The sequence below is a fragment of the Pholis gunnellus genome, assembly GCF_910591455.1.
Source record: "Pholis gunnellus genome assembly, chromosome: 15".
Classification (NCBI taxonomy): domain Eukaryota; kingdom Metazoa; phylum Chordata; class Actinopteri; order Perciformes; family Pholidae; genus Pholis; species Pholis gunnellus.
This window is the reverse complement of record NC_136542.1, coordinates 1,222,908-1,232,907: the sequence shown is the minus strand read 5'-3', so window position 1 is coordinate 1,232,907 and position 10,000 is coordinate 1,222,908. Positions and strand designations below refer to the sequence as shown.

Sequence of the window (10,000 nt, the reverse complement as noted above, 5' to 3'; positions counted from 1 at the left end):
TGGGTGTAGGGTAAGTGTAGGGTTGGGTGTAGGGATGGGTGTAGGGTTGGGTGTAGGGTTGGGTGTAGGGATGGGTGTAGGGTGGGTGTAGGGATGGGTGTAGGGTTGGGTGTAGGGTGGGTGTAGGGATGGGTGTAGGGTAAGTGTAGGGATGGGTGTAGGGTTGGGTGTAGGGATGGGTGTAGGGTTGGGTGTAGGGTTGGGTGTAGGGTGGGTGTAGGGATGGGTGTAGGGTTGGGTGTAGGGATGGGTGTAGGGATGGGTGTAGGGATGGGTGTAGGGTGGGTGTAGGGTTGGGTGTAGGGTGGGTGTAGGGATGGGTGTAGGGTTGGGTGTAGGGTGGGTGTAGGGATGGGTGTAGGGATGGGTGTAGGGATGGGTGTAGGGTTGGGTGTAGGGATGGGTGTAGGGTGGGTGAATTCATGTTTTGTTAGTTCTCTCCGCAAGACAACGAGCAAATCATTTTTTTAAAACTTGTTTTCTGAATGGAGCTTGGATGAATCGGTGCTATGCTAAGCTAACATTGTAGCAGATCTAGGCGTAAATACAGCAGCGTCTTTTTCATTGTTTTTTCACCGTATGGTTTCTTCACTAGTTTTAACTTTAAGGAGGAATTCTTGAATAACGTCATGATTCTAAGAATGTTCTTATAGAAACTCTGCACGAAGAAGCTTCATGAATTCTGTCCCCGGTTCGGGTAAATTAAGACGGCCTCATCTGACCTTCTATTTGTCTCATTTACTCCATTCACACACACACACACACACACACACACACACACACACACACAGCGGCGGAAGCCAACAACAGAGGCAGTGTTGTTGACCAACACCTGCCCACTCAGTAAGACCTCTATGTTGAAAACGTTATGACCAAATAAACATGTTTACATGTTTAAACATGTTTGTCTCTGTAGAGATTATCTCCATCATGAGGACTTTATATAACTCACCTGTTAAAGAGGCTAAAAGCTAATAATTAGGGGCGTGGCCTCTTTGAGTGACAGGTTGGTGTCGTCTCAGGTCACTGTCTCTCTCTCTCTCTCTCTCTCTCTCTCTGTGTCTCTCTCTCTCTTTTTCTCTCTCTCTCTTTGTCTCTATCTTTTTCTCTCTCTCTCTTTCTTTCTCTCTCTCTCTCTCTCTCTCTGTCTCTCTCTGTTTCTCTCTCTCTCTCTATCTTTTTCTCTCTCTCTCTGTGTCTCTCTCTCTCTCTCTCTCTCTCTCTCTCTCTCTCTCTCTCTCTCTCTCTCTCTCTCTCTCTCTCTCTCTCAGCATAAAGCAGCTCTTTGTTCAGATGTTGAATAGTGAGATCCATCCAGCTTCCTACGGGGTCATCATCACACACAAACACGTTTGTACTTCTATACTCATGAGGACATACTTCATTCACTGGCCTCTGACCAGTTGAGTTAAGCATTAGTTTAACTTTAGTGTTAGTTTAATTAAACTAATGTATACAGTGTAACTCCGTGTTAACCCCCACGCAGCCCTTTAAGGACCCACAGTGAACACAGATAGTTATGAATCAGCGTTAATGAACTCAGACTGTTGCTTAGCATAAACTCAATGATCTGCCAGATCGTTGAACTACGGAAGCACAGGAGGAATGTGACAGAGTGACGCGTCTCTCTCCTCACAAACAATCTGTGGCGGTCAGATATTTGCTGATAAAAGATTCTTTGGTATCAAGCATAACGGATTTCAGGAAAACAATCCCAGTTTTGAGAGTATTTCTGGAATTCCTCTCCGCTTTCTCCTTCTGCTGCTCGTATTGTTTTGTCTGGCGCTGCCTTTGCCAGGAGAGAATTCCCAGGGTTCTTAGGGGGTCGGAGGTCGCCTGGCATCGTCCCCACAGCCTGTGTGAGTCAACCTCCTCTCTGCCAACACTCACACACTCACTTCATCGCTCACTTGTTTTCATGTCCAACGGGACTGGACTGTGTTTCCGCTGCTCATTGGAGTAGTTCGAAAAGAAAACGACGATTGTTGTCTGTTGTTATGGTGACAACAAAACATCTGTGTGGCTGTAAAGAGTGTAGCGTTAACGCACGGTGGGATTAGCAAGCTAGCTAACTAGCCAGCCGCCGCTAGTTAGCTAGCTGGCCTGCTCAGCATCTCCCTTTCCAAGCGTGGTGGAGATCTACGGTGGCCTAGCGGTTTGGTACAACTTACCAATACTCTGCTTCTCTACACGACACAATTATTGTTTTTAAAAGATGTGGAGAAAGTTTTAAAGACGTTTTTCATAATTTAGATATTGATAAATATTCAGAATCAAAGCAAAACAATTAACACATAATTAAAGAAATAGAAACATTTAAATTTACAATGAAATATAGTAAACAAACGATAACAATATGTTAAAACAAGTATATTATAAAAGTGGCATGTGTGTTTTAATACAGACCGGGTATTGTTTCTAGCGCTGCAACAGCAACGTGATAATAAATGACACCAAAACATTAAAACGTATAAATAAAAAGCACCGGTAACGTCGGGGTTTATTAATACGATCTTTCGTTATTACCGGGTTTCTAAACGCATCACGACCTTCAGATAACGTAAAACACTAAAGTCTCTCTCTGGAGCCGGTGCTCAGTTTGTCCCTTCTGGGCTGCTGTAGAAACATGGCGGAGCTATGAATGCCTTTCTCTAAGCTAATGAAAACACTACGATTCTTATACACTGATTAAAACATAGTTATGAATATTAAATTAAATCTCTGCATAAACCCCTCTTAATAAATGCTACATGTCCTGACAGTAACGTTTGTCCTGAGGGGGGCGCTAGAGATCATAACATCATGAAAGTAGACGTTTACACGTCATTTGAGCTGCAGCTTCTTCTTTTGTTTTTACTGCATCATAACCGTTTACGTGAAACGTAAAAAATAACCAACTCTTCCAACCGGTTCTGATGGTGTGAATAAAGCACATAAATATATATATATATATATATATATATATATATATATATATATAGCAACAGCCGAGGGATTTGCTCTGTGACGGACAGTCGTTGGTTTGTGAGTTCATCCAACATGTCTGTGATGTGTCTCTCTGTTTCCTCCTCATGTCGGTGTCTCTCTCTCAACAGACTGGTAGAAATGTCACCCACTCTTTGCTTTGTACTAATGACCTCCCAGCGACACACACACACACACACACACACACACACACGTGACTGGCTGCGAGGCTGAATGGCGAGCCGTCTTTACCGGCCAGTCAAATGGCTCATTCATCTGGTTTCCATGGTTACAATTAAAACATGTTGCCGGCTCTTTTGTTGCGTCGCCTCGTTTGAAAAGAGAGAAAGTCTCTTTTTTTTTTTAAACCATCTTTTTGTCCAAACAGCCGGGTTGTTTTTATCAGAAACTCTCAGCAGCACACAGGAGGCCGAGTTTAGATTGAGTTTGATTTAAATTAAAGGTTCAGTTCAGTTTTACACCGTCGAGAAGGTGGAGAAGAAGAAACATTTATATTTTAAGGGTTTTTTAAGGGTTTACAGACAGATAGGTGTGTGTATTAATAAGGGCTCAATTAAAGAGCATGTGTGTTAAACATACGTTATTCCTAAAGAGTCAACATTTGTTAAAAATCACCTTAGAATTTTGAAGGAGAATTGAACACACACTCACACACACACACACACACACACACACACACACACACACACACACGCACACACAGGTTGAAGTGTCTGGCAGTATAAATGGGGTGTCAGAGAGCCACTTCCTGCTCTTTCAGAGCCGGTGGGACATCCATCTCTACCGGAGACACACACACACAAATGTAAGCAAGCATACAGTGTTTCTTCTCCCCTCTTTGTGTATCTCCTGCACACACACACACTCACACTCACACCATCACACACACACACTTTGTTTGGGAAGAAAACAGCAGAGACAGGTGGATGTGGAGGAGGAGTTAGTGGTTCGTGGTACTCGTCTGTACACTGTTAGAAGTATTAGAAGAAGTATTATTAAAGATACTTATTGGTACTGTGGAGCGAGCTTACAAATGTAATACAATTTAACAGTTTACTTGATGGATATAAAATTTAGATTCATGTTATTATCTTTAGGAACTCTAATATTTGATAACTACATGGTTTATAGTCATTGCCAATCACCGTCGCCATCTTGGATTACGGCCGTTACCATGTTGTTGTTTTTTAACCAGTGAACAGGAAGTGAGCATATCTGGACTGAGGAGGAGTGACGTAGAGACGCCGTATACGTCTCTGGTAGAGACCTGTCAATCACTGTGTAGCCCCGCCCCTAAAGCATCCCCTGCTTTATGGTCTGTGTGACTCTAAATGGACCATCATTCACTAAATGAACATCATGCTGTATTGAAGAAGACTTGAAACTAGAGATTGAGACCATAAACTCATGTTTACAATGTTTACTGAGGTAATAAATCAAGAGAGAAGTAGAGTCATTTTCTCATAGACTTCTATACAACCAGAGGAGTCGCCCCCTGGTGGACACTAGAGAGAATGCAGCTTTAACACATGAAGCTTTGACTTCAGTGTTCAGAGCTGGAGGTTGTCGTCTGGTGCCAATATAGGATGTTTCGATGTTTATTCTTTTACCCTAAACTTTCCTTGAACTAAATATACCTTAACCGTAGTATATTTCCTTCAGCAACAATCTTTTTTTCACATTGTAATCATCCGGTAATTGCCATGGAGATTCATCACTACAGGAAGAGGAATCAACCTTTTCCCGCTCAATGAAGAAGAAGAGGGAAGTAAGCACCAGAAGAGGAGAAAAAGATGGAAGGAGAGAGTTGAGAGAGAGGATGAAGACACAAAGACAGAGGAGAAGAGAACAGATGAGGAGGAGGAGGAGGAAGGAGGATGAAGATGCGTCCTTATCGCCTACCCCGAACTTTAGCTGCCGCGACGACAAAATCGTTCCGTTACGCAGCCTCCGACAAACTTCTCTCATTTGGCGGATAAGATGAATCTGCGAGAAGAGAGAAGAAGGAAAAAAAAACTGATGTTCAAAATGCATTAAATGTTTTTCATGTATGACTGCATTTTTGCTGACATTTCAGCTCCGTGCTCATTAATATGGAGACCAAATTAAACTTATGATTGCTTGTTGATTTTCTTTCCCCCTCTCCTCTCCTCTCCTCCCCCATCTTCCCCTCTCGCCTGTTTCGTCATGCGTTTATCTCTTGTTTCTCTGTTTGGAAAGCTCTTTATGTGTTTTCTTAAACCATATTCATAGTGATCTGTATAATGTATAAATACGTCTCTTTATAACAAGCATTACCATGTTTGTGGTGGAAAAAATCCTATAAGGAGTTTTTGCTTTATGTGGAGTTTATCTAATAATACACCACTTTTTATCTCTTCTTTAGTCTATTTATTTACTGTATCTCTCTCCTTCACTCGCTTTTATTTACTGTATCTCTCTCTTTCACTCTTTTATTTACTGTATCTCTCTCCTTCACTCTCTTTTATTTACTGTATCTCTCTCCTTCACTCGCTTTTATTTACTGTATCTCCTTCACTCTATTTATTTACTGTATCTCTCTCTTTCACTCTTTATTTACTGTATCTCTCTCTTTCACTCTTTTATTTACTGTATCTCTCTCCTTCACTCTTTTATTTACTGTATCTCTCTCTTTCACTCTTTATTTACTGTATCTCTCTCCTTCACTCTCTATTTATTTACTGTATCTCTCTCTTTCACTCTTTATTTACTGTATCTTTCTCCTTCACTCTCTATTTATTTACTGTATCTCTCTCTTTCACTCTTTATTTTCTGTATCTCTCTCCTTCACGCTATTAGTTTACTGTATCTCTCTCCTTCACTCTCTTTTATTTACTGTATCTCTCTCTTTCACTCTCTTTTATTTACTGTATCTCTCTCTTTCACTCTTTATTTTCTGTATATCTCTCCTTCACGCTATTAGTTTACTGTATCTCTCTCCTTCACTCTCTTTTATTTACTATATATCTCTCCTTCACTCTTATTTACTGTATCTCTCTCCTTCGCTCTTTTATTTACTGTATCTCTCTCCTTCACTCTTATTTACTGTATCTCTCTCTTTTACTCTTTTATTTACTGTATCTCTCTCCTTCACTCTTATTTACTGTATCTCTCTCTTTCACTCTTTTATTTGCTGTATCTCTCTCCTTCGCTCTTTTATTTGCTGTATCTCTCTCCTTCACTCTCTTTTATTTACTTTATCTCTCTCCTTCACTCTTTTATTTGCTGTATCTCTCTCCTTCACTCTCTTTTATTTACTTTATCTCTCTCCTTCACTCTTTTATTTGCTGTATCTCTCCTTCGCTCTCTTTTGTTTGCTGTATCTCTCTCCTTCACTCTTATTTACTGTATCTCTCTCCTTCGCTCTTTTATTTACTGTATCTCTCTCCTTCGCTCTTTTATTTACTGTATCTCTCTCCTTCACTCTTATTTACTGTATCTCTCTCCTTCACTCTATTTTATTTACTATATCTCTCTCCTTCACTCTTTTATTTGCTGTATCTCTCTCCTTCACTCTTTTATTTTCTGTATCTCTCTCCTTCGCTCTTTTATTTACTGTATCTCTCTCCTTCACTCTTTTATTTTCTGTATCTCTCTCCTTCGCTCTTTTATTTACTGTATCTCTCTCCTTCACTCTTTTATTTGCTGTATCTCTCTCCTTCACTCTCTTTTATTTACTGTATCTCTCTCCTTCGCTCTTTTATTTACTGTATCTCTCTCCTTCACTCTTTTATTTGCTGTATCTCTCTCCTTCACTCTCTTTTATTTACTGTATCTCTCTCCTTCACTCTTTTATTTGCTGTATCTCTCTCCTTCGCTCTCTTTGTCGTGTCCTCGTCCTCCTCCCTCTGTCTCCATCCTCAGGCCTGTGTATCTCAGTCCATCCTTGCATGGAGATTGACTAGAGGCATGAATACATCACAACTAGCCATCCATGCATCCCCCACCTCCCCCCATCACTCCCTCCCTCCCCCCCCTCCCTCCTCCCTCCTCCACCGTCCCATTTCTCAAAGATCCCTCTCTCAGCACTTATCTCAAAGTTCGGATCTCATGCATTTTAATCGGCGTGTCTGTCGTCCTTTCTCTCCTTCTTTTCTTTGACTTTGGATCAGTGGCATCCTTCAAACAAACAACAATAACAACAACAAAACAACCCCCCACTCCTCCTCCTCCTCCCCACCAGCTCTTTTTCCCCCTTTTAAATCAATATTTGCCATCAGCGAATAAATCGTATAATTTCCTCACTGTTAGACGAGTGTGACGCCGACATATTTACCTTCCACTCGTCTCTCTCTCTTTTTCTTTTTTTTGTGCTGTCGATCCCTCGTTCTCGCGGCGTGGCTATTAGCTAAGTGAAGGGGATGGATGGCCGTGAAGCGCCGAGCGATAGCATCTCCATCAGAATCGGCGACAGTGAAAAATGGCTGCCGCCTCTCTGATGACAGCGCAGCAAAAACACACACACACACACACATGCATATGTCCTCTCACACACACAGAGTCAGAGAAGAGACATTTAAATATTCAAATGGGCCCGGGCGGTAATGATAAACGACAAGGGAAAAGTAGAATCAAGTAGCTATCGATGCAGAAAATGAAAAGAGGAGAAAAAGAAGGAGGAGGGAAATTAAGCAAAAAAATAAATGGAGGCATCCAAGGAGAGATACGCTAACAACTGAAAAGAGGGAAGAAAGAGAAGAGAATGATGGAGAAAGAGGAAGTATAGCTTACAAGAGGAGGGCTGAAGGAGTGTTACACTAAAGACAATACAAAGTGTTGAAAAATGGAGGGAGGGCTTTAAGTGAACAGACAAGGACAAAGAGAGAGAGAGAGGACAGGATGACGGACGACGTGAAAAGTTGGATTGAAATATTTTAAAGTGGAGCGGACATGAGAAAAAAAAAGTTGTTAAGCAAAAAGGGGGGGAAGCAAAAAGGAGGATATAAAAGATGGATGAAGGGATGAAACAGAAGAGAAGAAAGGAAAAGGAGAGAGGAAACAAAGGATGTGACGAAATGAGTTCAGAGCGAAAGATTAAAGACGGACAGAATTGAGAGAAAAGTTTGAAAGATTGAAAAGAGAAGGAAGTGAAGCATCAGAGATCATCCGCACTGGATTAAGAAATACAACGATTGAAGTCCTAAAACCTGGCAATGAGTCAACGAAATGTGTTAAAGCTGCATTCTCTCTAGTGTCCACCAGGGGGCGACTCCTCTGGTTGTATAGAAGTCTATGAGAAAATGACTCTACTTCTCTCTTGATTTATTACCTCAGTAAACATTGTAAACATGAGTTTATGGTCTCAATCTCTAGTTTCAAGTCTTCTTCAATACAGCATGATGTTCATTTAGTAAATGATGGTCCATTTAGAGTCACACAGACCATAAAGCAGGGGATGCTTTAGGGGCGGGGCTACACAGTGATTGACAGGTCTCTACCAGAGACGTATACGGCGTCTCTACGTCACTCCTCCTCAGTCCAGATATGAAACAAAAGTTCCAGATGTGTCTCAAAAAAAGAGTGTAAATGAGACGTGAATCATGTGACCGTGGTGGAGTTCTTATATAGACTACATATAGAGTTCTTCTAACGTTAGCTTTTTACTTCACACTTCAAACATCTTAAAAGTGGAGTTCATTACTGAAGATTATCTTGATGAACAAAACACCAAAGTATCATAAAAGTTTGTTTTCTGCAATTATCCCAAACCCAACGGAAGCTTCTGAGGAGGGAAACGATGCTAACTTCCTGTTGGACCACAAAAATATTGAATTCCTGCAGAACTCGAGAGAATGTCAGGGAATCAGTTCTCTTTCTTCCAGTGTTCAGCGTGTGAGGAAACAAAATCACATTCCTTTTAGTTGAATCTGGTAAAATTCCTGGTTGGGTTTAGTGGATGAAGTCCTCATACATATCTTATAAGAATGCATCAGTTCGTTACGTACAGTAAGCTCAATACATATCAATAAACTATGTGGAAGAAGAACACATGATAGAAATAGAAAAGCGTGCAGCGTCTCGGCTCCCCGACCGCAGCGCTCAAACAAAAGCACGAACCAGAAGATGTTCACTGATACAAAATGGAGCGCGTCTTTAAAAGCGTCTCCAGAAAGAGACTCGTGCAGTCTGCCGCCGAGCGCTGCTGCTGCGTTTGATTCCTGCTCGTCTGTGCAGCCGCCACAGTTTTACCTTTTTAAAGCAGTCAAAGCAGCGACTGAGACGTGCTGAAGAGCTGCTACCAACGCCTCAAACATTCCATCACGAGATGAGCTGCAGACAACAACAACACCAAGAAACAGATCTGCTCCGTTTGTGTGTGTTTTTGAAAGACCAGCTGAACGAACGCTCCACTGAAAACGCCGTCTTTAGAGTCTGAAATGTTCTCCCCCTGCAGACTGCAGGAGCTTCGTCTTCTGTGGAGGACGAGTCTCATATCAGAGGGATGAACTCCACCACGTCTCCTACAATACCGCTCTTTGTCAGACGCGTTTTTGGAGGAAACATAAGGAACTGCTCGGAATATGCTTCTGTGCACTAAAGTTGCATAAACACTCCCATAACAATCTTAATCATGCTTTAGTTGCTTTGGGTGGAAATTATAAAGAAAATAAAGAAAATATTGACTGTGAATGATTCCATGATTTACGGATTAAAAGACGTTCTCTACAATGCAAATGAGTTTTAAATGAATTGTTATGGCGTCCATGTCCTGCTGTTTGCTCTGTGATGCTCTGGCACCATTAGAATTCTTTAATATATACACATCCAACATGTGGATGAGTGACTTCTGCTGCCCTGTTGGAAACAGATTTGTCCAAAATGACAAAAGCAAAAGGTAGAAACCTTTCAGAGCCGCCTTTCAGGAAAAACATTTGCTACTTAAAGTAAAATGATGTGTTGTGGTTAATAAGGCCTGTTTTTCCTGAATATGGGGAACAAATGTTCAGTGATCTTCCTCTTCTGAGTCCGATCGAGGTCTTCTTTCTATCCACAC

The 10,000-nt window shown here is 41.4% G+C and overlaps 1 protein-coding gene across 1 annotated transcript in view; it reads left to right on the top strand.

Annotated features, from left to right (window-relative positions):
- Nucleotides 1–10,000, top strand: part of akap6 (A kinase (PRKA) anchor protein 6) — a gene marked incomplete at its 5' end in the record, with an annotated part of 139,880 nt that overhangs the window by 88,740 nt on the left and 41,140 nt on the right.